A 27066-nucleotide genomic window follows, 5' to 3' on the forward strand; every position below is an offset into this window, starting at 1 on the left:
ACAGCAGCTTCGCTGGACATCCACTTTCCGCAGGTGAAAAAAGGGGGGGGGGGGGGGGGGGATGACCATTAAGAGAGAGTAAACTTTATTCAATTTGCCAGCTGTGTAGCTCAGTCGTCGGCCGTGAGCCCTTGGGCTCTGGCAGCAAAAAAAAAAAAAAAAGCTCAGTAAACCTTACTTAGGCTTTAAACTTTAAAGGTGAGCCTATTATTATTGTCGTAAATTGTTTAGCGATAATTGCACACGCCCGCCGGCAACAGGAACCAAAAATCTCGGGCCATCTCCACTAACATGAAACCTGTGAAGGGGTGAAGCCTGCAGTGTATAAGTGTATACATAGTTCTCACGTGACGTCACGTCCGCGTTTTTTTTTTTTTTCTTTCGGCACGGTCCGCCATTTTGGAGAACCTGCATACAAATGCGGTAGTGCTACCGGAAAGAACTTTCGAGCGTGCTGCTGCTGCTTTTGCGCTCGGGCTGTAGGGGATAGTCGCCTCTGCAGCGCGATGGCTGGCTTTGATCCATCGTACTTCGCAAACATGGTGGGCCCTGCACGTGCGCATTACAAATCAAAGATTGAGATGTGCGGGGGTGTTGACCCGTACGAGCTGCGCATCGGGAAAGATTCCGTCGCGGATGTAGAGCTGCTACTGTCCACTGGGTACCAGGACATCCATGAATATCTCGTCCTCACCACAAACTATGCAACTCAGGAGGATATGAGAATGTTCAAGTCCCTGGATGCGCAGAACTTCTTTACGAGTGGATTTGTGAAGTGCTTGGCAGCAACGCAGCTGCCGTCGAAACGTGTCATCGTGTTGAGTGAGGTAGGAACACCGAAAATGCGTACTTTTTTCGTTCTTTCTTAAGAAGCGGTACCTTCACGAGAGGTTCAAAAACTGGTGGTACTAGCGGTACTGCGCGCAAACCGGTGTCGGCAGACTGGCGCCGCATCATCGCGACTGCACTCGCTCACTTGTGTTGTCAGTACCGCCAAACAATCCTAACGTGGCAGCCCGTCTAATCGGCGTGCAGTTGATTTGCTAATCAAGTAACCATCCGCCTGCTTTATTCGTGCCGAATTTTTGCTTTTTAAACATGCCATGTAAATAGTACACCCAGTGGAGCGCTAGCAGGCGCACTAGCGCAAGGGTAGCCAGCTCTTCCTGCAAAAAAGTATCACTCTGGCTATGCTTCAAACTTTTTTATTTTTATTTTTTGTAGGTGAACCATTCACAGCGACTTAGAGAGAGAGAGAGAGAGCGATCTTTAATGAAGTCTGGCGATGTTAGCTGGGCTAAAATGCTAACTTGCTACGCCAGTTGATGACGGGATGAAGATGATGGCGATGATGTTCAAGAAGTTGATGCGTACAGATACGGCGAGTTATTTACAGCGACTGGTCTAGACCTGTGTGTTGCAGGTACACTATCAGAGCTTTGGTAGCCCTTAAAGCACGTTTGGGACAAGCCCATGGCCCTAAAACGTCCTTTAGCTGCATGTCCACGGAAAGCGGCAGTCCCAAAGTCACTGCGAGGGATACTCTTTGGGCACTGAATCGAGCACATTCACAGAGCAGGTGCTGCAGGGTTTCTCGCACATCACAGTGTGGGCAGAGTGGCGACGTGACCTGTTTTATCTTGAAGAGGATGTTGCGCGTGTATGCGACATTCAACCGCATGCGATGTAGAATTGCTTGTACCCGCTTGGGGAGTCCTGGTGGCATTTTAAATTTGCAGTTGGGATCTATGAAATATAACGGCGCGTAATGACGTGATACGTCATCCCAGGCTGCACGCTGCATGTTCCATGCCACGCTGGATGCAAGTATAGATGCTTCTTTCCTGGAGAATGGTATAGCTATTGCCGATCCATTATGCTTATGCGCAACGGATGCAGCAGTGTCCGCCTTCACATTGCCAGTTATCCCACAATGGGCTGGAATCCACTGAAGTGCAATGTGATGGTGCGCTTGGAGAGCTTGGAGATTTAAAGCGTGTATGTCACACACAAGCTGGTCGTTTGGAAAAGATGCTAGACATTGAAGGGCAGCCCTTGAGTCTGTGAAGATGGCCCACACTCGAGCGGGTTGCTTGACGATATGAGCGAAAGCCACCCTCAGAGCTGCAAGTTCGGTAGCCGTAGTTGACGTTCTGTGGCTGAGCATGACACTGATGGTAGTACGGGATGACGGTATCCACACCCCAATAGTGGATGATGTTGACGACACCGACCCATCAGTGTACACAAGAGTGTGGTCTCTATATCCGCGACAGGTAGTCCAGGGCGAGGAACTTTAGTGCGGGAGCCGGAATATACTCCTTCCTCGTGATACCGGGCACAGTAGTCGTGACTGGTATGGGCGGGAACATCCAGGGCGGGTGCTCAGGAGGAGAAGGCTCTTGATACACCTTCGGCAGAAATTCACGCACTTCTTTGGCCCAGCTTGTCGCTAGAGGATGGCCCCGCTGTCTTGCCACAATCCGCAGACGCGCACGAAGCAACTCCTGCGTGCTTAGAGCGAGTGGTGAGAGCTTCCTGCATTCTGTCAGCGTTCCGATGGTAGAGGTTGTCTTTGAAACGCCAATGCAGACCCGCAGAACTTGTGCTTACATGCTCTCTAGCGCTTTGACAGTTCCTTTTGATAGAGGGGCCAAAGCAGGGATGCTGTAACTCATCAGGCCAACGCAAAGCGCTTTGTATACCCGTAGAAGAGAATTGACTGAACAACCGCCAGTGTTGGTGGAGAGCATGCGGAATATGCGGGCGAACGAAGTAATCTTGTCCTTGAGGTGGCGAGCATGAGGCGACCAGGTGAGATTACTATCAAATGTCACTCCCAAGAACTTGTGGGTCCGGACGTATGGAATTGCGATCCCTCCAACAGTGAGGCCGTAGCGCGTAAGGTCACGCTTTGTGAAGGCCATCGCAGCACACTTATTCCCTGAAATCACTAATCCTCTAGTTGCCAGAAATGCCGCAATAGAGTCAATTGCCCGCTGCAGTCTTGACCGTAACACTCGCCTATTGCGGCCATAACTCCATATGCAGATGTCGTCGGCGTACAGGGAGATTTCTACCGACTTTGGCACGCATTTCTCCAGGCCAACTATGGCAATGTTGAATAGTGTAGGGCTCAGCACCCCACCCTGGGGAACACCTCGGGTCACCTGATGTAGCGATGAGTCGCCCATGTCGGTAGACATGTACACATACCTATCGGAGAGGTAGTCCGATAGCCATGCGTACATGCGGCCCCTGATGCCTAAAGACTTCAGCGCAGAGCGGATGGCTTCATGCTCGACGCAGTCATACGCTGACTTGATGTCGAGGAACACGGCAACAGCAATGTTCCGCCGACACTTTGCTTCTCTTATGCTATTTACAAGGGACTTAGAGATCCACCACTGAAAGCACGGATCTGAACCATCGCCGATGGAACAGTCATCACAGCCCACTGCACATGCATGGAAGGTCAGGTGAAGCTTACTCTCACGTAGGAGCAATGCTGGTCACTGTTGAGATTGCGTTAAGAATCCAGGGTGCCAGGACAAGCACGGAACGCAGTAATATGTGGCTGCCAGCCTTTAACCCTCGTGCCCAATTCAAGCGCCTCAGATAAAGACCAAATGCAGCCGGAGGCCAATGGCCAAGGTAGGTGTGAAAGCCTCCCACAAGCCGTACTTCCTATTCCTCATACTTGTGCAGAAGAGGAACTAAAACTTTTTTACTCGAGAGTTGCTGCCTCCGGCGTAAAGCCGGCAATTCTTATGGTGCTGCAGTGCACTGTTTCAGGCACCACAAAGCAAGGAACGGCAGCTGCTTCGCAACTTGTCATGCCAAGAAACGTCTTCTGAAGATCTCGGTTCCCTCATTTGCCGTGCCCAGACGTTCCTCGAAGAACAGATAACCAGCCAAGAGAGGGTACTGCTGCTGTTGTGTGCTGCTTTAATTAAGCATGTTGAAAGCAGCACACAAGAGCAGTAGAAGTGCACAATGTGGTACGCGTATCGGGCTGGGCGTATCACTGCCTCCGTCATGAAAAGTATGTGCTGCACTAGTATCAAAACACCTTCCATTTCCTTGCTGAAGAAAATCTGTCACCCAGAAATGCACAAGTTTTCCACTCCAGCCACAACGTCGGGTCTAGATTACGAAGCTGATGCAATAAACAGCTGCGTCGCAGAGATGAAAAAGCAGCATGCCAGTTTTGCTCATTCAATATCTGGCATGTGACTCTGCAGTGACCACCCGTACATTGCAGCAAGCCCAGATGCTTCCGTCCAATGCGCGTGCTGTAAAGGCACGCTTGAAGGCAAATGTCCCCATTCTGCTGCTAATAAAGGAATGCTAGCAGCAAGCGAAACCTCGGACTTTTGTCTTGAGTTCGTTGATGGGAGCCTGCACTTAAAACGGGACCACGCGTACTTCTAGCAAGTGCGAACCCTGGTTGGGGTGTGTGGTGTTGCGTACTGTGACTTAGTTGTCTGGACGCCTATGGAGCTACACATTAAAAGAGTGATTAGGGATCATATACCTTTGTCCAGAAGATGCTAGCATCAACGAGAAAGTAGTTCACCTATGTGATTCTGCCTGAACTATTCACAGAGTTCTTTACTATGAAAGATACCATGAAGCCTACAAGCGACAGTGACAAAGACTCCTTCTGCTACTGCCAGGTTCCGGAATCTGGGAAAATGCTAGCTTGTGATGGAGATCAGTGAAAGTACATGTGGTTTCACTACACATGTTTTGGACTCAAGCGAGCACCAAAGCAAAAGGTGTGGCTTTGTCGAGATAGTGCGGCACAAAACAGGAGTCAGCAGAGAACTGACAACACACCCAAAATTATGAGTGCGGTACTGTTCTAAATAATTGTGACTTCTACTCAGCGTGCAAGGTCTTCAGCAGCAGTATTTGTGAACATCTGTGCAACAATAAAAACGCGGCAAAGGAAATTGCGCAGTTTACAATTCATACAAAGTAGCATGCAAGGGCTATAAACAGTAACTACACATTAAAAAATTGAAACCAATTTTGAGGAAAGAACCAATACAAAAACTCTGTAGCATGCAACACTTTGGAAGCATGACACGGTGAAATGTTAACACCCTAACACACACAAAATACAAAAAATTTAAACTAGAAACAAATGAAATTGACATCGTAGATTATTTACAGCATGGCACAGTCAACATACAGTAATAAAAATATCAATAAGGGGTAAGAAAAAAAGCACAACAAATAATAATGAATATTCAAACAATTAGCTAAAACAATCACAGGCAAACAAAATGCTGACAAGAAGCACAGAGCTAGTGTAGCTATGATTCGTTTGCCGTCTGAGCAGCATGTGTAGCTGTCATGGCTGGGTCTTCAGGGACTACAGAAGGGCACAAGTTGGTCAGAGCACAACATATTGCAACCATTTTGCCAATGCTGCGTGCCCGTCTCCCGGCCGGCAAGTGCAAGTCTATCGGCTGGACCGACTTCATGATGATAAACCTGTTGCGCACCAACCCTATTACTCGTTCGACGTGGATTAGTCGGCTTTCGGGTGCGGGCTACATGAAGTGCCGACGACTGTGCTTTTCCTTTGGTGAACGCGGGAATATGCAATGTGGCACAGTACAAACCTACACTGTCGGCAATGTTGAAGCCCCTATCCGCAAAGACTACATCTCCATGCGTCAACTTGTAGAGAATTCCACACTGCTCAGTTATGTGCTGGTCACTACTCCTGCCACTCCAGCATTTAGATATAAATGTTATCATGCCCTCTGGTGAAATGCCGATTACAAATTTGGCAGTCTTGCTGCCCTTGAATTGCGCCCAAGTCACATCTTGGCAACGAAGACGATGGCCGCTCAATTTTGACCTCGAAGCAGTCTATTACGACAGCTACCTTAATTCCAAAGGAATCAACGAATGCCTGTGGCATTCCACGCTGAATATCGCATCTAGATGGCCGCACAATCTGACTGCTGCCTCCAGAATTACGCGTGCAACCACTTCTCCAGGATCCTGCTTACAGTAAAGATGGAGATGCCAAACCTGAAAGCAAGATCCTGAAGACGGAAGTTTCATTTTAAATTAAAAAAAAAGAAAAAACAAGCAGTTCTTGAAATTTGGCCAGACCATTCTGCGACGTGTGCTTCACAACAACCTCAATCAACTGAAAAATTGCCATCAGCAAAGCAAAGTTGGCGATTCCAGTATAAAACAACACTTTCGCATCATTGTTGCTCAGTGAGTCTTCCGTCACTTCAAGCTGCTGCTTCTGCTTCTCGCACCACACGCTACACGGCTTTCACGTGCCACCGTGACCGAAAATTCCACTTACACTCGGCTGTTTTCACACTCCGCCTTTTCGTAACAGCGAACCCTTCCAAGCTTCCTTTGCACGCGGTTTCTCCTAGTCGCCATAGTTACGGCGCTGTTAAACGGTCAACTCCGAAATAGAACGAGTAGGAAACAGGGGTACCCACGTCACTGCTTTGCCGCCGCCGACATACCTCCGTTCTTCAAGAGTCGTATTTCCTGGTACATTATTCCTCGCATCCCTTTTCTTCCATAATGTTCTGTCGCACCCCCCCCCCCCCCCCCCCCTCGCGCTCTCTTCGCTATCACTGTCGCCTATTCCCCGCTGGGCTCTGCATTCGCTTTCTTTCCTTCTCTCCCGTGGCAATGGGTCAATCTTCCAGTTACGGCGACTACAATGCCGAACGCACAAACGGGAGTTTAACAGTAGCCCTCTAAAAAGAACAAAGTGCAGTCTACTCAGCAGTTTGTAGAAGGTAATGTTAGTGCAACCGAAATGACGTTGGAGCAATGTGTTTTTCCTAGAGGAGAAATAGCCGATGTGCAGCGAGTGAGTACTCGTACTTGCATGATCCTAAAACAGTTTACCTCTGCCGTCGTTTCGTTTCCAATTTCGAAATTCTACACTGGGGATACATGCTCGTGTCGCAGTACTCGTATCGCCCTACGAAAACCGTATTCACTTTGAATTGAAAGCTATGCACTCTTGGTATGCGCGCCACAGGCGTGTTCGGTTGCAGCCGCGCACACTAACAAGACGCACTCGAGCCGGCATGAAAACATCCCATGCATGAACGTCTTCAGAGAAAGGCCAGATGCGGGGGAGGAGGACGAAGAGATGGAGGAGGGAAGAAGAGGAGGTCAGATGAGTAGGATCACAGGATATCCTCTTCTTTCTTATCTCAAGGCTGTAGCGGGGTTTAGATTCACCGTAAATATTAATGAGGTGGGGGTTCCAGCTAGGTTTTATTACGCCTCAAAATGCCTTATTTGTTCTTTCTTTACTTCTGCTACAATTTTTACAAATACTTACAATGTCTCCCAAAATATTTTTTTACATATTCTTCATATTTCACATTATATTAATAAATTGAGAACAATATGGCACACATTCCTAAAGGAACAGCTGCGGCATTACTTCGTCTGTTCGTACAAAGCCCTGGAAAAGGAAGGCGGCTAACGAGGTGTCATTTGATGCCGCCGAAATTGGCCTGGAGCCCCTTTCCAGGAGACTAATCGTGATGACTTCTCGGTAAGCCGATGCAGTTTATATATAAAAAAAACCGAATACTCTCTTCCTCACTTCCTTTTTGTTTCTTATTCGGATAAGCGACTTCCCGGGGGGGGATGCTTCTTCCGAACTATACCGATCCAACGGCCGGAATTGCGGGATCGGCGCTCTTTTTAGCAACATGCTTCGTTGCTCGGGAGTTCTTCCCAGGGTCATCGGGGATGCGCGAGCCAAATGAGAGAGTCGGCATCCCACGCCGCTGTCGCGATAAGCGCCTTTCGCACGGACGACACTTGTGGCTGGGGCCGCAGAAACACCTGTCGGGGAGAAGGCCGTGCAACCAAGGACAACTGAGTTACCTTTGAACAAACTGATTTTCGAGACACGGCGAACTATGAAATCCGTGAGCCTGTATTTGTTTTCTTTTTAAGGATGCGCTCCCAAGCCACCAGAAGCTGGTTGGAGTGATGACTCAGTGTTACAGCCGCGTGTTGGCCTTGATGGTGTTGGCAAGAGTGATAGTCGCCTAATTCTGACCGGCTACTTACGGCCTCGCCTGAGTCTTTTCTGCCACTCTTTGGTTGCTCGAGGGAAGCTATTAACAGCGGAGATGTTTGACCGGCCGTACGCTGTCCAACGCGAACAGAAAACCCCCAATTTAAAAGAAAAAAAAAACGCGTTCCGTGGTGGGAATCGAACCTGAGTACTTCGCATAATGTAAACGGCGTCAATACAATTGAGCTTTTTTTTTCCAACAATAACTTTATTTACATAAATAAATATGGTTACAAGTTACATGAAAGGACGAGTTAGGATGTGCAAAAGACCGAGAGCACAGCCAAGGGCATACTCACACATTACATACTCACACATGAACGTGCATACTCACACATAAATATGCAGTAAAAAGGATATCGATTATAGACAAAAAATCTTGTAGTATAAGAGCATGTCTCGCAGTTTATCAGTAAAAGAGAAGCCAATAGCAAGTGGCGGACCCGGAGATATTCAAAGGCCAAAAATGGCCTGACGAAGAGGATCAATAGTAAAAAAGGAAACAAAAAGGCCGGTTTTAGAAACTGCCGCATGCTCTATTTGGCGTTTACTCCTTCAACCCCTACACCTTTTGTATAGGATGGTTGCCTCGACGGATGGCCTCCTTCGTCTTGAAGGAGATCGCCACCCGATAAAGCCTGCTCCAATGCCTCGCGCAGTTCGTCAGATTCGGGTCCTTCTAGCGCACTTGTGGCCCAGATGAGTTTGTTAACAAGGTGAAGCCAGGCGGCTTTGGGCTCACAGCGCACTCAACCTCGTCCACGCGTGCCCTCCAGAGAGTGTGGAGGCCCAGGACGAGAGAGAGCTAGCTTTCAACAGATTGCGGGCGCACAGTAGTATTTCATTTGGGTTGTTCGTAGTGTTGGCTTTCAACAGCCGGGTCTCCGGCAAAGGGGCAGGGGCCACAACGCTCTGCTGTTTCTCCAGCCTTACACCACTAGTGAAAAATGCGCAAACTTTTCTTATCCTCGACGCAACCACCTTGTATAGTGCTCCAATGATTTGTGGCCCCTGAATACTGAAACAGTGTTACAACGAGAAACAGTGTTACAACAAACAGTTAAAAAGAACTAAGTCAAGGAATGAATGAATCGATCATTATATCAATCTGCTTAGTCAGTTTTCGGTCGGTCGGTAAAGTGGTAAGTTGCGTGCACAGTATCGTCTTTCAACGCTTACAATGTGTACCTCACAAACAATGAAACATTAGGCAAGCTGCCTTGTGACTGGATTTTTTCGTTAGCTGCGCAGCAAAGTAGGCATTGACTCAAGACGAACTTGGAAAGACAGAACGAAAATTCTTGAAGTGGACAACACAACAAACGTGACAATAGAAATCCTCAACACTGACAACTTAGAACCAGTGCGAACATAAGTCATTAACGCAGACAGCACACAATTCGAGCAACAAAACAGACCAACTAATACAAGAGAAAAAGTAAATTCCGTGTGAGGGAACAGTGAATAAATACACCATACAGTTTTATTAGACCGAGCCAGGTCAGGATTCTAGTCTACATATGATCTGAACTGGACAGATGTAGTGAATATTTGAAAATATCGCAGTGTGCGAGCAGAATTTTACCCTTCTTCGTAGTGTGAGGAGATTGACGACGCCAGAGACGCCGCCTATCATCGAATAAATACTGCAAGAAGGCGTTTTTTTTTGTCTTTGTAAGCTATGCATTAACCTCCTACCTTATTCATAGCTTCACATTTGTGACCGGTTTGTTTACATGGCAGCACACTAACATCTACGATGTATTCGTTCTGTGCGAGGGGAGGAAAATAACAGGCACCCTTCATTGACTGACCGCGTGAATGAACGAGACGCGCCTAACCGCCATTTGCTCTCACACTGAATGCAGTTGTATTTTTTTTTCATATCCCGCACGTAGTTCGCGGCCTTCCATCTGAAATTGTTGCTTCCCCCGCTCCCCTCTTCCATCCGAATATTCACAGGGTGCCTTGCGTGAAGATGTTTCCTTTCTACACATCATGATGCCTCACACCGTGTGCGCCCCAGTGTCGTGTGCCCCAGTGACGTGTGCGAATGAACAAAATGTAATTAATGATTGCATCGAGAGAGAGAGAGAAACAACATCTTTATTGGCCTGCGTTCAAGCCCCCGTTGTAGGGGCAAACCTACTGCCTATTACCTCGCATCCCCCTCGCGGGAGATGGAGGCGTCGGTTTCGGCCGCTGGCTTTCGATGGCCGCGAGCGCCAGATGGACAGCCATTTCTGTTTCAAACGTGGTGCGATAAATGAGAGATGAAAATAAATTATTCTAAGACAACATATACGTACATAACTAACAAAAAACATGTTCTGCCATTTATCTACAGCATTGGACCTAATTATTTACCGCAGGGGTCTGCATTTAAATATTTGGGAGTGCATATTACGAATGACTTGAAATGGCATGCCCATGTTGAGAAAGTATGCTGTGCCTCTTAAAGAAAACATCGTTTCTTGCGTGCTAAATTACCGAATGCTACGAAAGACGTCAAACTTCTTGCACATAAAACATTTGTGCGCCCTGTTTTAGAATATGCTTGTGCTGCCTGGGGCCCCCACAAAAAGGATTTAATAGGTAAACTGGAACGAATTCAGAGACTTCCCGCGCGATTTACAAGTTCGAAGTGTAAAAGAACCGATTCAGTTACCCAGATGTTAAAGCTAAGCGGTTTGGAATCTCGAGAAACTAGACGACAAAAGCAGAGCTTAAAAGTATTCTTTCAGATATTGCAAGGTAAAATAAAAATAGATAGAAGAATCGACGTACAGCCCCCGAATAAGCTCAGCCGCCGGATCAACCATGACTCGGCAGTTCGCCCCTTCGATGCGCGCGCGGACGTCTTTCGTAATTCATTTTTTCGTGATGTTATAGAAGTTTGGAACAAATTGCCGCGACATGTTGTTGAAAGTTCTGACGTAAAGAAATTTGAATGTGCTCTTGATGTTTACTTCGTCGAGCAATGAATATGCGATTGTGGTATTGTTCCAAGTTGCTGAAAGTATCAATGTCTGTAGTTGCTTTCGTACCGTTTGCTTCCCTCTCTGTAATGACCCTCAAGTGAGAATTAACAGTTTAAATAAATAAAAGAAAAAATCACTTCATATTCACGGTATGAATGATGATAAGTGGGGCGAAGCTCGAGAGGGGGAGATCATCGGTAACCGTAACTCTCTCGTGAAATTTCGCCCATTACATCATTAAGAAAGACGTAAGACTGTGTGCGTACATTGTACAAATCAACTTTTATTTTCGGAGTCAATGCTCCCAGGCCCAGACCTGGTGAAAGACCCCGCGCCATCGAGGACTACCCCGCACCTTACCACAATTTGTCACGTAGGCTGGGACACAACGGTAAAGAAAGAACTTTTATTTAGGGCGGACTTGTGCCCGAACAAGACGAGAGGAAACGAGCAACGGTCCTTGCGTCTCGTTCGATCTTCGAGAACGACTGCCTGCGTTCGTGGCGTGATCTCTTGCGTGATCTCCCCCTCGCAGTGCACGTGCGCTCGCGCCTCCGTTGGCGAACACAGACAAGCTCGCGCTCCCGGTGCCGAGTTTGCGCTGCTGGTTGCAGCCGGTTCTTGCGCGTGCAACGCGGCCCACTTTGCGACATCGCCGAAAGCATGCGGCGGTCACGTACCACGAGACACAAGGGATGGACAGACCCATGACTTAAGGAGCTTCGCCCCTAAAAAAATATGTCCGGAGAAAGTTAGTAATTAAGAATGGGGCCCGAACCACGTTGCTTCTCTTTCGCCTATAAGCATTGGAACAACCACTGTACATTACCTTTACAGGCTCCCCTGTGTTTTCTTTCCCGGTGCGCCTTTCCGGTTTAAACAGCTTTCCCCCCGTAAATGGCACTGGCGGCCTACAATGACTGCGTACTTCCTTTTTAAGTAAAAAAATTATTTTGGATGTTCGAATTGCTGTTTTGTGCACCGAAGCTACACTGTTCTACAAGCGAAGGGCTCCAGATAAATTCTGACTGCGTCGTCATCGCCGTCGTCGTCATCATCATCCTGGTTGTGCCCACTGCGCGGTCTTTTAAAGCTTGTCACTTTTTAGACTCTGTGTTTTATGACAGCAATTATGACATAGTAAAAAAAAAAGAGGAGCCTTTGAAAGTTGTAACAGTTGTTTTACATTTGCCGCAACTACACCCATTGGAACGCTGTTGTCTCTAGGTTTCAAATAGAAAAAAATGTTTTTAATCAGGAGTTTGGATTGTGTACCGCATCACGAAAAGTTAGTGGCTTAGTCACGTCCACCTACAGCCACTGCAGCAAACAGGCTCCTCTCTTAGGACAAGTCGAACCAAGGCGTACCATGTCTCATCCAAAAATAGGATGGTAGAGCAGACCAGTTCATTATGAGCTGCAAAACTTCTCCGACGTCGAGCACCCCAACCACGCGTCGAAAACGGGACACCAGACCCGGCGCCTGTCTATCACCAACAGGGTTGAACAGTTCGTCGAGTCTTCCTCTTGAGGAAGCCTCAACTCAAGAATAGAAACACTGTTCGGCAAGACTAGGTGAGGGAATTTAGGGTTCAAACCGAATGTATACCTGCATGACGTACGGGGGTAACTTAAGCGTCCACCGGCAATCGATCCAGTGGGCGTCACGTTCGCGAAGACAGCGGACAAGTCCCTATAAAATCGCGGTGACAGAGAAATCCTGAACCGCTGATGTGACATCAAGCGGCAAAACAAGAAGAAAAAAAGGTACACAGCTGGAACTGTGAGACGTTCTCGACTCGACTCGATGAACTAGCGGAGAAATGGGACCGGAAGAAAGTAGCAACAGGAAGGGATTCAATCTAAAGGACGACGCCATTTTGTGCTTCATACTTAAAGGAAAGCGACGCTTCCAATGGCCGTTGTTATCTTCGGAGCATCTGGATCGCTGATCCTACTTATTTCTGCAGCTGATTGTGGATCATTCCGATCTGCGAGCTTTTGGAACGCACGCACTGGGGAAGTTCTTTCCGATCGTAGCCTGCGCCCTTAGCGTCTCGGAAAAACAGACAGACGTAGTATAAACCGGATGTCCCGCTGTCTGAATGGAAGCACCGTATTCGGGAAGGATTCCGTGTACCAGCTTCTTTTATTTTGTGCCCGATAGCTGCGAGTTTGTTTGGATACTTTAAAATGAGGAGAATGCATTATAAGAGCTGCACGAAGTTTGAACTGGTTGCACGGTTCTCTTTCCAAAGCAAAGATGAAGGATTTACGCCTGGATGAAGGATTTACGCCTGGAATGCGTAAAGGAGTTAGCAAAAAATAAGATAATGCCCGCACTTTTTACGAGGAGCTCTCAGAGAGGAGGCCAGACCGTCGTGGGCATTGCTTGTGAGAATTCAACGCCACGGAACTTCACTGGCAGGTTTATGCATTCATTTTACCCCGACCCAACGTTCCCAACTCAAGCAGTTTATACCTTTTTTTTTCATTCTCAAGAGATAGGCAAGGGTAACAAAATGAACAGCGAAAGTCCGCTGCCAATAAATGCATTTACCAACTCCAACTGTTGATAAATTTTTGCAACGGTTGAGTGATGGGCGATGGAGGTAAAATTTGGAAAGAAATCTTCTTCGAATAAATATATCTTAAATACGTGTTTTACGGGACTTATGAAATTTGAATGTGATTGGAACTCCGCAACTCTCCGACGAAGTTGTTCGTAGGCAGTTTTGCCGGTCTGGCGGCCACTTTTCTAGAATAGTGGCGACGGAAATTTCAGCTTGGCGTCTTGGCTACTTTCTGGTTCCTTTGAGTATTGGTGATTTTATATATTTCAGGGCCATTCCGATGCCCCACTTTCCACAAAAATCACGGAGCAAGAATAAGATAGGAGGAGAAACGAAGCTTCCTAGCGCGGTCAGATAATGTCACAACTGCTGCGAGGCCACCGCGATCGGCATTGCACTGCACAGCCACGGAAAACTGCGGCCGCTATCAGTTCGTCCATCAGGTGCCGCTACCCTCTCCTTCGCCGACGCAGCTACGAAGCTTGGCATTCCGCCTTGGTTTTCATTTAGACATCATCTGGTCGCCCGCGCGCGCTTGCCGCGATGGGCCGTTTTCCCTCCTATATATTCTTGCTCCGTGACAAAAAGTTATACGAACTTTCATTGAATTTCAGCCGCTGAGACAAACTGAACAAATGGAAGAGAACAATCTTTTGGGCAGATGATGCTCATCTGACAAAGTCTAGAATAGGTCCCAACAAATCGGTCGCTTAAACACTCCACAGTACAACTCTACTTACTGGCACAAATCGAAATTTGCCTTCCTCCTTTTCATGTACTGCACCTGATGTCGTATGAAGAGCGTCAAAGCTTTCAAGCAACACCATGGGTTTAAAATGTAATGTTTCAGTAGTTTATGGGAGCTTGAGATCTCATCCGGAGTGGTGGCAAATGTGTATGATGATGTATAATAGGTACGGAAATGAAAAGAGGCAGCGAAAGTAGTAAAACATGGCGTGCGCCCGTTTTAAGTCATTTATATTTTTTGAGTGCTTTACGTAAACCTGCATTTTTTGCCTTTTTTTTTGTATGGAGTAGTACACCACTGTCGCTATCCCGGACCACAGCAAACGAATAAACTCGTACGACCGCTTTCTACTCCTCGGAATTTCTGCATTTTTTTTCGCGAACAAAATCAAAACAACTTATTCGCATCGCCTTGCTGAAAATGGCGACTTTTCTGGCTCCTTTTCAAACAAACACTTTATAGTAGCGTTGTTTTTGCCTACTTTCGGTAATTTACTGGCGACTGTTCTATCTGAGGAGCTGGCAACGCTGTTTGTAGAAAACCAAGTAATATTTTCTATTGAAGAAAGCCTGCAAAACAAATTTTTGAAGTAACTCCTTATTACAAAGCGTTGAAATAGCTGTAGAGGTCATTTTTTGCACGTTCGTTATCAGCAAATGCTTAGTGCATTGTCAGTTCTAGTGCGCAATGGCGTTCAGTATTCATTAGCACTACACGGTTTGCAACTGGCTTAGGGCCAAACAGCACTTTGATGACTTGCCCGATCCCTTAACACTGTAACTGATTGTCACGTAATACATGGCCGTCAGTAGTGTTCAATTGCGCGCTCACACAAACATTCGGCTTCGCGTTCACAGCGTCTCAGAGTGTTTAGGTGCCCACAGAATTATTTTTATTGTAATGTTATTACTCTGTCTACATGATTTCTTTGCCATTAAACAATTCACCAATAAAGAACCCAGTGTAATGAAACAGGTGCGCTGTCTAACTAATTATAACTCTCCAGCCAGTATTGAAAGCTTTCTCTTCTGTCTCTTGTTTTTTCTGCGCCAAATATTCCTGGAAAAAATCTGAAAAAAGTGGGAGGGGGTACAGACTACCTGTGTACCACCAGACAAAACCTTCTTCAAAGTTTTGTTGGTAAACTAAAAAAAATGAAGATGAAATTGGTTGAGCTTCGCAAGATTACACTTCTAATCGCTTTTTTTTTTTTGGGGGGGGGGGGGGGGGGGGGGAGACGGGAGCATGAGAGCAACGCGATCCCCTCGAGGGAGCCGCGTGTAAGCAAAAGGAAGGCGCATTTTAAGAAAACTTTCCTTCAGAGGCCCGCTGTCTGCACCACACCTCATCTGAGAAACTGGCATTTTCCCAGCACGTAGCCTAGAAGGTTTCTCTCGAGCCAGTTTTTTTTTTTCTACCGGTGCCCGCGCGAGAGGAACACGAACCCTTGAATCAGTTATTCTTACAACTTTTGTACAACCGGTTGAGGACTTTACTTGGCGCTCAAAGAAGGCATAAGACAAAGAAACCAAAAGAGTTGCGCAGAAACCGGAGACGCCTTTGCGCCTTCTTAAGGCGCTGAATGCCTGCAAGTTCACTTTAAAGAACTATACTTTAAAGAACTTGTAAGGTAACACGTCGAATGAAAACTGCACGAACATAGGACGAAACAAAGAATTCACGTAGCACAGTCATAAAATTACTTATCGGAAATTTTTTCAGGCTGTTTTTTGCGAAATGTCGCATACCAAATCGTCCACCACAAACCCTTCTGTCAATTAAAGTAACTTTTTTTTTCGGGCTATGTGCTTTGTCCAACGGAAATGAAAGAAAAACTCATGCGCCTCTCCATCGATCGACGACGATAGGTGAACACGAAGCTTTCTCGTGAGAGATTTCTTGGTCGTTGTCAGAGTTTGGGCATTGACTCGCAGATGGTTTAGACTATGACTCGTTGAGCTTAGATTTTGACTCACACTCAGTTTGTACTCTTTATCGCAGCGGCTAGACTTTGACCCTGGCCACGTGATTTTGCCCCAAGAAAGCTTCGCGTCAGGCTATCTTCGTCGTTAAATAAAGGGGCGCAGAATTTTTTTCTATAATTATGCATGGCCATGCACCCCGCTCCAAATCCGAGCTGCTTCAACAGTGTCGGAGTAGCGCAATCGGATGGACGTTTGCTTCATAACACGAAGGTCTCAGGTTCGGTTCCGACCACGGTACACGTCCGTGCGCATTGCATTTACAATCGCAAAAAATAACACAGGCAACGGCCGGATTCGAGCCTGTGTCTGGTAGACCAGGCAGAGTTAGTGCCAGTCGTTTTACCCATTGGTCTACGACCATGAGTTAGTATCCGAAAGTCAAACGGCTTACTACCTCGCATGTAACGAATTAGGACCTCCCAATGTCCGTCCGCGTCCATCCGTGCGCACTCCACCATCAAGCGAAAATCAACCAAAATTCGATTTGAGCCGTGAGTTGCAGTTTCATTTACGGAATAGGCCATGTGCAACTCACGGCTCAAATCGAATGACGGTCGGGGCGCAAATCGGATGTCACTCGGGGCACAACTTGGATGTCATTTCGAGTTCCCGTACTCCGCACCCTCGCCATCATCCACGGAGTGGAGATGATGCCATCTTTTTTTTTTCAGCTTACGCACGATCATCATCACCTCCGGAGGAAGTTCGCTTTCATGCAGGGCGTTTGTGTTGCGCACGGACGGTATCAATGGGATATGGAAAGCTTTTTTCTTTAAAAGGGGTCATCCAGGCGGAATGGACGTGCAGAAATTGTTCTGAACTTCTCATTGCCGAAAGCAACTCATTGTGCCAATCAGGTTGCAGGTAAACAAAATCGATGTCTAACTTATTTGCAGCCCCCAACCTGCCCCTTCCCTCTCAGTGATAAAACGTGTTCAATAGTTGCGCAGGCTTAGCGCAACGCATTTGAGTGATAGCCACAGCTTATAATAGTCACCAAACTCTTATCCTCATTAATGGTGATAGTACTGGTCATTGTGCCCTTTATCTTCTACTGGGGTTGTTTGGAAGCCCCGAAGTTTGAACAAATTGCACGGACACGACTCAGTATCGGTGATCAGTGCAATCGGACTATCAAGTGCGTCTGCCCGTGTACTGACTGCCACTCGGATTTACAGAAATGGATTGATGGAAATAACGAAATGGATTGCAGAAACGTAATTCCTTCTTATCGAGCAGAAGAACGTGCAGAGCTGATATCAGAGACCTGATATAGTGCAACATGCTACCGCATGAACCCCAAGGGCGCAGTCTTACATGGTTACGGCGGCTTCCGCGTCAGAGTTTGAACACGCTCCAAGAATCATCGTAAAATCTTTCGGCGCTTACAACAGACGGTAAGTAGTTGCGGCGTCGCTGAAAGCGTCAGACTGGCGGCCGTAAACTTCCTGCCGTTGCCTTGGCGCGGTCTGAACCTAACGACCGTTTTCCGGCGTGTAAAGACAACACAGGGGAGATCGGGAACGATGTTCTCTTCTTCCTGGCGCAATCTGGGCCACATTTAATGATCGCTGGAAGACACAAGAGCCCGCGCCGCGGTAATGAAAAAAGCAACTGCAAACGACCTTTGAGCAAATCGAAAAGCGTTAAATACCGCTGCTATACTGCGCTTCTTCACACGAACGTGTTCCAGTGCTTGAAAACATACGAAACAGTTCCAGGGGCGGTTTTTACTGATCTGGGGGTCATAAACGGTATTCCGGTAAGCAAATCCAAATACGTGGCGGTGCGCGTTCACGCAGTACAACTGGCACTGGGCGCGATATTTCGCCGCTTTAGAGTCGTCAGCAGCGTCAGCAGTCGTAGCGTTGTTAACAGTCTCATAAAATAGGGACGAGCATTCAACGCAGAGTGAATTCTTGCGATGAGGAATGAACCTTGAATTGTTTTGCGAACGCATAGGTGGCGAATTTCGCAAGAAAGCGTCCGGCGGCTTGAAAAATCTCCATTGGCGTCGAACGCATGCAAATATCTACAAGCCTTCCCAATGGCAGCGACGTTTCACGTGGTTCCGTTTCAATGGCTTCATGGTTGCTATGGAGCAAGCCGCAGTGATGGCGGTACAGCGGTGGAGAGAGAGGAAGTGAGAGAGCGTTTGTGTGCGTGCATGCGTGCGTGCGTGCGTGCGCGCATATAATGTTAAGCTTTGGCCCTGACCATTTCATGTCGATTTCAAAAGTCTTCGTTTTGAGAGAGCCCTGACTGGCTAAAAGCGAGAAACCAGATGTCACGCAATGCACGCATGGCTGAGCTACTTCGTTGGACCGCGGCTTCTCGGAGCAGAGGATTTGAAGCAGGCGATTTTGCCAGTTCAATCATGAATGCACTGGTCATCGCCTGGTTGTTGGCTCGCTGCAGTGGAACATGCGGGTAAAAAAAATGTTCACCTATTCTAAATTCCTGCAAAAGCACTGCACGAGCATTTCCTGCCCCAGAAGTGAACTGTGCCGTAGCTCTGCGACGAGCTGCGAGACGAACTTCGCCGGCGGCAGCGCGGGGTCAGCGTTTAAGACCAAGTGATATGCGTCCTTCGTTTCGTTTTTTTTTTTTTCGCTACCCGTTGCTTCCAGTCAGCGATCGGTAGCGAAGCAATGATATCGCTGTTGCAGCCCTCCGTGAAACGGTGTATTCACTGTGACGCTGAGGCCATCACCCGTTGAAATAAACGATCGTCATCGGGATTGATAGCTGTGGAACAGGCAACCAAAATTACACAAAGACTGGACATGGAATTTATAAACATTTATTGGTACTTGAAGATTACACGTACCAGCTTAATGTTCGTAGACGTTACGCAAAACAGACACGTAGCTAAGAAACGGAAAGTCCTACAACTTATACATTTTTTTCACTCGGAGGGTACCACAGAAATGTCACCATCGTAACCAGCCGTAAAGACACGTTCGAGGTTCTCGGAAAAGCTTTCCCCGGCATGCCGAAAGTATGTTGATGTGGAATTACGTACCAGAATGGTTATCTTGATACACGTCATTATCCCGGACATGAAAATCGGGGTTCAAGCATAAAAAAGTGAGCAGCTGTAGCATTGTTTGCACGTTACTGCCACTAGCAATAGCTGGCTGAGGCTGCGATTTTCGACATTCCTCTCCTTGTGGTCAACATTTTCAACTTCGACATAGAAAAGTCTTATTGCGTTGAGATTATCAAAATAAGTTCTAATAAGCCCATAAAAGATAGTTGGAAATATGTTTAATTGTTTAAAATGTTACCAAGAGCAGCTGCACAATAGGCCGCGTACAACTCGAAGTACGTCATGATGAAATGGACGCGAAACACGTTTTCAAAACGGACAAACTCAGAATACCACCCCTGAGCACTATGATTAACCCTAAAAAATTACTCCGACCTCCCCTCGCGGGAACCCCTGTGTAGATGCGACGCATAGGGGGTTCCGTTGTAGTTTCCGTTAGGTTGATTCTCCCATCCCGTGAAACGTGCCGTGAACCGCCTGCCGCGGCTATGACGCAACGTGGCGCGGCTATGACGCAACACAATCCAACAGAATCCAGTTTAATCCAATCCAATTCAATCCAATCCAAGCCAAGCCAATCCAAGCCAATCGAATCGAATCCAATCCAATGCCCCTCGCGAGAGAGTGTTCGCTATCGGAGAGGAGAGGGGGTGAGCGGCGGAGAGCGCAGCTCGCGCGGCGAGGAGAATGGGGGAGGGGTGTGGACGGACAACGACAACGCCGTATGGAGGGACAAGGCGAGTGAATGAGATGCCGTCGCATCTAAAATTACGGCTGAGGTTTGAGTGTTGAGCCAGTTGGTAAAAGCACATAGAAAGGGTTAAGCCATGCCAACCGACGCGAGTGCAACTAAGGGGCAAGAGTGCTTTATGCAAGCAAGCAAACGTCGTCGTCGTCGTCGTCCTCATAATCATTATCCACATCATCACCATCAACCTCGTTACGTCCACTGTAACACAAATGCTTCTCCTAAAGATCTACAGACACGTCTATCGTGTGATAGCTGAGCCCATCCTTTCCCCAAAATTTTCGCAGCTCATCTCTCCATCGAGTTCTTGGCCAACTTTTTGCCAATTTGGGCGACCCTGCCAACTCGATTCACTCCCGCGAATTGCAGGCTAACATGTCTCGGTGCTTGCCAATAAGGCCCTTTGTTTTTGTGATAACTTCTGTTCACATTCTGGCCGTTTTTCTGCTGTGGCTAGTGCAGACTGAATGGCCGCATTCGTGAACTAGTAGTTGACAGTGTCCACATCGCTGTCTTGATTGGTGAACATGGAGAGTTTATTCTCAAGTAACGGTCCCCATTTTTCCAGTTCCCTTCCCATGGAGGGCAGGTTAGGCGTCGTACGCTTCAGTATCTTTATTTTTTTCCTTCTTAAATTCAGGTGGATGCGACTTCTGACCAACCTGTGTTCAGTTGTTTTAACCCTGCCAATTACCTATACATCGTGTTCCATGCGTGGAGTACTCTCCAGTTAAAATAAAGACGATTTTATTTTTAGTTTTAAATTTTGGGCCTTTCTAACTCCATTTCTTATTCTTTATTTTGGGGAAGAACGCATTGATGATAAGAAGGTCATTTCTTTCAGTGAAGGCAACCAGCATTTCCGCGCGTCTGTTTCGTGAGCCTAAGATTTCCCTACCTCACACTCCCCGAGCTGTAGTGCCCCTATTTTTGCATTGAAGTTGGCCATAATGATTGAGTACAGAGTTTGCACTATATTTCATTGCCAATTCACCATCTTCGTAAAATACGTCCACAGCCTCATCATCGTCAGTGGCGGTAGGTGCATAGACCTGCACAGTTGCACCTTTGACTTTTTGTTGAGCCTAAAAGCAGGAGGTGCTGCACGCTCCATAATGCGGCAAATATAGCCTATAGCATCCGTTTAGCCATTATTTGGGCGATGGCTCGTCCACACGCTTCAGGAATGGTGCCAGTCGCGCAGGATAAACGGCGTAAAATGGCAGACAAGTGGTGTGTTTGTGCCCGTCTGGCGTCGATTGGGAGCTTAGGGAGCGCAGATGGCGCCAGAGTGCGAGCTCGGTCGGCGCGCCTGTCCGTTGGTCTTCCTTGTATTTTTCTCATATCCCTAGCGTGCTTCCAACGGGATCTCCCTCGCAAGGGCTCCCGTCACCCGTTGATCTGGCGGCAAGCTGGTGTCGTAAACGGCATTACTGCGGAAGCCAAGGAGAATTAATCTGAATGGTCTCACCCCCGTTGCCGCATGTCGGCGTGTGTACGTATACAGTACATTTGTGTTTGCGTACGTGTGAAGCGTGTGTTTGTGTGAACGACCGCACGGATAAGCTTCCCCGTCGGCTCCAGACGTTCGAAGATTACGCTGGCTGACCCCTCGTTTCTGGAACACACCTTTCAACTTTTGTTTTCCGACTCTTTAGATAACGACTCCCGTTCTATTGACGGGGGAACGGTCTCAGCATCTACTATTTGCCTTCTTGTTGCTTATTGCAACATTTGTTATCTGTTTCTCTATCAATGAGCCGAAAAAATGTTTTGTGTCAAAACGTGTCGTAAAATAAAAATACAAACTGAAGTTTTGCGGAAAATCAGCATTAGATACAAAACTGGCTATAGTGGTTCATGCAGTAGAGAGGGAACTCACTAGTACTAAGCATGGCGAAACGTACACGCGAAGGCTAAAATCAACATGTCACTTACAGCCGACTAATTCGGCGCTAAGCGTCGGCTGTTTTCGAATGAGAAACGGGGCGACGTATATGTAGCGTGCAAACAGTGCTTAGGGTTGATCGTGTCTGGCCACGGCACCGACAAGTGCATCAGCTACGGGTATTAGCGAGACACGTCCGCAATGGCGCAGATTACTAACGGGTAACATTGCACGCACAAAGTATGTAACTATCCACCAACGCCCTTCTTTCATTCACCCCTCTCACACACAGACAGACCCACAAACGCACAAAAAGAGCAATTTCACAAAGCCAGTTGACAGCTGAATATGGAGAACTAGTGGACAGGGCGAGTTGGTGAGGTCTGGGTAGCGCAATTTAGGGGAAATGCGCCTTTTCCCTGTGTATAATTAGGGCTTCTTTTCGATGTACCTTGCAAGTAGATTTCTTTCAAGGCCGACTGTCGAGTAATAACAGATAGTATTATGCAGGCTCCGCATGCAAGCTTATCGAATTTGTAATTTGTTTACGTTTTTAATGAAACCGTTCCTTGACCATGGTTTATTGGAAAACGGTCGTCTTAAAATTAGTGGAATTTATAAGATCTCGCACATCTCAAAACCTGTATACCTTCGATGTGTCGTTTTCGTCTGAATGAACATAATCTTTTACAGTGAAGCCTCTATCTTCTTGTCGGCAAGGTTTTTCGTGTCATCGGTGCGCGAGCAAAAGTTAATACAGAGTTGCATGCGCACACACAATTACATACCCGCCGTGGTGCGATGGCCACTGACTGACTGATGATGCATTCTGAAATGCCTACCGTTATGATTTGTGTGACGTTGCTTAACACGTCGTTCGGTTCAAAATTTGGGCTACCTGACGTTAAGCCTAACAAGGTCCATAACACATACTCGAGCAGGTGTACTTTTCATCCCTATCACCGATTTTTCCATCACGGGCTAGTCTCAAGGAACTCTCACATTGCGACCAATATTGCACTTGGTGCATATACTCAGTGATGATGGAGATGGAGACCAATGCCCCCGACTGGTCGGACGTCTGGGGTGTAAACAGCGATGAAGGAATGCTAATCTTGACAGTACAGGTCAACCATGCAGCGGCCAACAGCGACGTCGAGACCTACATGCATTAGGCGCCGTGCACGGCCAGGCGAAACGAGACTCACCAGTAGTTATCGTCAGGAACTTTAATGTTGGCATTGACAAACAGGACAAGGAGGAATGATTCCAGGCTTTTGTCTTTAATAATTACGGACTCGCGTGGTGTACAACGTCGCCAGCAAACCAACCCCGCTGGGCAGATCGGGTTCGAATTTTGTATCGGCAACAATGCGATTTCCACTACCTCTTCTCAGTAAAACACTGCCCATAGCTATGAACAGTTTTCCGACATATCCGTTCGGACATCGATTTCGCGGGGTCGAGATGGGGTGTCACTATTTTAAAGAGAAGCTTTAGTGTCCTCACCGATGCCACTGTACACCAGTAGTACGCCCTTCAGGAAAGCCAACTTCCTCTGACGGTAATGATGAAGGATCGTGGGTGAAATGAACGAGAAAAAAATGACACCATCTTCCCGTAGGGGAGCCCTGAGTAGTATGCGAAGCAGGCATGGGGTTGATTCAAGTGCCCATTAGTTTTCAGTTCGTCGTTTCCGTGAGGTTGAGGTACGTAGCTACCGTTATATTTACCGTTTGGTTTCCATGGTAACTACCACACTTTTCACTTACCGGAACTACGAAATGGGAAATTGCGTTGAGCCCATGGCTGTTTCGCATACTACTCAGGGTTCCCCTACGGGAAGATGGTGTAATTTTATTGGAGTGGGGGTGTAGTATAGAGCAGAGAGGCATTAAAGAGAGAGAGAGAGAGATAGACGTTGTGCGTGGTATGAGTTTGTCTTTATTTAAGCATTATCATCATCATGTTCAACGTAGGTGACGTCGAGCTGTGGTTGGCGTTCCACTTTGATTATGACCGCCGTACCGGTCTGCGAAATGTAAAGTCAAGGGCTGTTGTAGTAGATGAACCCTAAAGTTGCGGAAGATGAGGACGATGCACGTTACCCGGATGGTTGTGGGCTGCTTGTAATCACGGCCCGCCGAGACTCGCTGACGCACGCTGCTGCCGACGACGACGAAACGTCCAAGGCGCGTGAAGCCTGCTCGTCTCGTGCCGGCCCAGGAAGACAACGGCAACACTGTCGCTCCAGAAGCCCTTAAAGGGGAAGCCTGCTCGTCTCGTGCCGGCCCAGGAAGACACCGGCAACACTGTCGCTCCAGGAGCTATAGAAGGGACCTGGCGCTGAGCAAGCCGAGCATGCGCAGTGGGGGTGTGGACGGCGCAACAACGACAACGACAAGGGAGGGACATAGCCCCAACCATGAGATGCTTCGCATCTAAAACACTTTCAGTGTCCGGAATCGATTGATTGATTGATTGATTGATTGATTGATTGATTGATTGATTGATTGTAGGGTTTAACGCGCCGACGCAGCGCAGGCGATGAGGCGCGCCGTAGTGGAGGGCTCCGGATTAATTTTGACCACCTGGGGATCTTTAACGTGCGTCGAAATCTCGTACACACGGGCATTTTTGCTTTTCGCCTCCATCAGAAAAGCGGCCGCCGCGGCCGGGAACCTGTCGGGAATCGAACCTCGGACCCTCGAGTTAGGAAGCCGGCGTCTATCCGATTGCTCCATTTTGACAGGGTCGATGCTAACGCCAAGCAGCAGGTACCGGTTTTCTCCATACACCCGAAATCCAAAGGTTAGGCCTACAGAGTGCATACGCGAGAGTGGCTTTGGGCATTCTAGAAAAGTGACGCGTACTTCCAGAGTAACACATACTCGTTGTGTGGGATTGGCCAACCAAATAATCCATTACGACAAAGCTTCGCGTTCAGCCATTGTCGTCGTTAGACGGAGGGGTGCATGATATTTTCCTGGTTGCCATCGCCAATTAAATTTTCCTACTCCTTTTCTGATGTTTCGTAGTTATTTCGTTCTTTTCTTTAGTTTTTTGTATACGCCAGCCCATTGCTTATTTAGTCTGCGCGAGACTACAATTAGGTCCTGGATTTTTAGCGCCGCAGCGACATCCGGGTTATAAAAGTCGTCGCAGTAGAGGGTGACGGAGTAGTTTAGACTTCCCAGGTATTTTTAGCGAGCGCCCACATTCCAACAAACGTGGGTGCTTTTACGATTTATCCTATGTCATAAAGACAGCTCCGGTCTCCGGGAGCCGAACCCACGACTACATGCGTTGAAGCACAACGCCTGAAAGAAAGGAAGAAAAAAAGTGGTGCAGTGCTCATGAGCACTGCACCACTTTTTTTTTCTTTCTTTCTTTCTTTCTTTGCTTTTCTCTATTTCTTTTTCTCTTCCTTTCTTTTATCTTGTTTTGACTAAAAGCGCTAACTTTTTCTACCACTCATTCAAGTCTACCGGTTCCGCCTTTAGCAACCACTTTCTATTTTAGGTAGAGCCAGCCATGCAGAGAACCCGGCATTTCAGCGCCCAAGCGCGAAGTGGTTCGAAAGAACGAAGACACCAGGAACGGTTCTGCTTTAGGAAGACGTGTTGGCACTCTGTATCCCACAAGGTTACAAAGATGCGATGCCTGCACCACCTTAAAAAATAATGCACGCAGGTGGTGTTGAAGGAAAGGAACTTTAAAATGAAAATGAAAGCGGGAAGAATGAGAGCCCCTAGACTCTTTGTTGGTTGCATTCTAAACTTCTGAACCCACTTTCTCGTCTTAGCTCACAGTTCTGTAGACGATGCATTGTGCTTACGCCGTGTTCGTAGTAATCTCTTTTGTATTTTCGGAGGTCTTGCCTTTGTCCTGCCACTTTATACTTGTAGTCCTACAGTTCGTGAGAAAATGTGAATTGATCGTAAGCTGAAAACCTGGGTTAAAGTAAAAAAAAAATATGAAGCAAGCTCCCACTAATGCGTAAGTCTTGAAGGCAATGAAGCTGTACGCAACCTTCAAGACCATCACGACAGTTTAAGCCCACGTTTGCAGCCGATTCGCTTCTTCTTCGCTACCCTTACTCCACCTTTGTTGCTATAACGGCGAAGAAGAGCGAATCGATGAAGCAGGACGAACGAGCGGGGTGCGCACGCTTAAACTAGGCGCCCACAGGTGCAACCTGTACGCTACCGCGCGTCCTGTGTCGAGCAGGACTCTCGAAGGAGTTTGACTCTCGCGTACTAACTCACGGTCGTATCCGCGTTGGTAAGACCACTTCGTAAGGTCGTACCATTGATCTACCAGACACAGGCTCAAATTCGTCCGGTACCAGTGATCTATTTTCCTTATACGTTTATACTGAGCTTTGATAAATGCTGTAATCAACGAATTGGCAAACAGCGTCACTGTTGAAAGGAATTCTTTGTTTCAAGTTCCGACACTAACTCAGCAACAAAGCGGACTACAATGGTGATGTTGGGGATAGAGATGGTGGGATGGTAGCGGTAAATATAGCCCCGTTCATGGTGCTGATGATGATATTGTTGATGAAGATTATTCACGATGAAAAAAGCACTCAAGATCAAATCCGAAAACAAAGAAAAATTCTGTAAAGCTTAGTACTGATTGAAAGAAAAAATGAACCACTAGTGAGGACTACCAGTTGCACAATGCATAAACTGAAGTCGTATGACGCACGCCTCAGGAAGGGAGAAACAATCGTAGTCAGGCAGACTGACAATGCATTGTCACGTAAACCGGCATAATAAAAGTTAAATTTTCCCCAAAATCGTTCTTTTCACCCTATCAATGTTGCAGGTTGCTTATAAAAATAACAGGATTAAAAACTCCTGTCGACAAAACAAAACAGTAGGTACAAATGACGCGTGATCAGCACCTCATATCTATTTCCTTTAACTATAACTAGATCTCCATAACGTGTGCATCCTTTTTGTAAGTGCTGATT

At 47.2% G+C, this 27066-nt stretch overlaps 1 long non-coding RNA gene across 1 annotated transcript in view; it reads left to right on the top strand.

Annotated features, from left to right (window-relative positions):
- Positions 1 to 27066, top strand: part of LOC144173282 (uncharacterized) — a 408786-nt gene that overhangs the window by 273473 nt on the left and 108247 nt on the right. The window lies entirely within an intron of this gene.

The sequence above is a fragment of the Haemaphysalis longicornis genome, unplaced genomic scaffold (assembly GCF_048455015.1).
Source record: "Haemaphysalis longicornis isolate Haplotype H1 unplaced genomic scaffold, Haemaphysalis longicornis Haplotype H1 scaffold_3, whole genome shotgun sequence".
NCBI classification, from domain to species: domain Eukaryota; kingdom Metazoa; phylum Arthropoda; class Arachnida; order Ixodida; family Ixodidae; genus Haemaphysalis; species Haemaphysalis longicornis.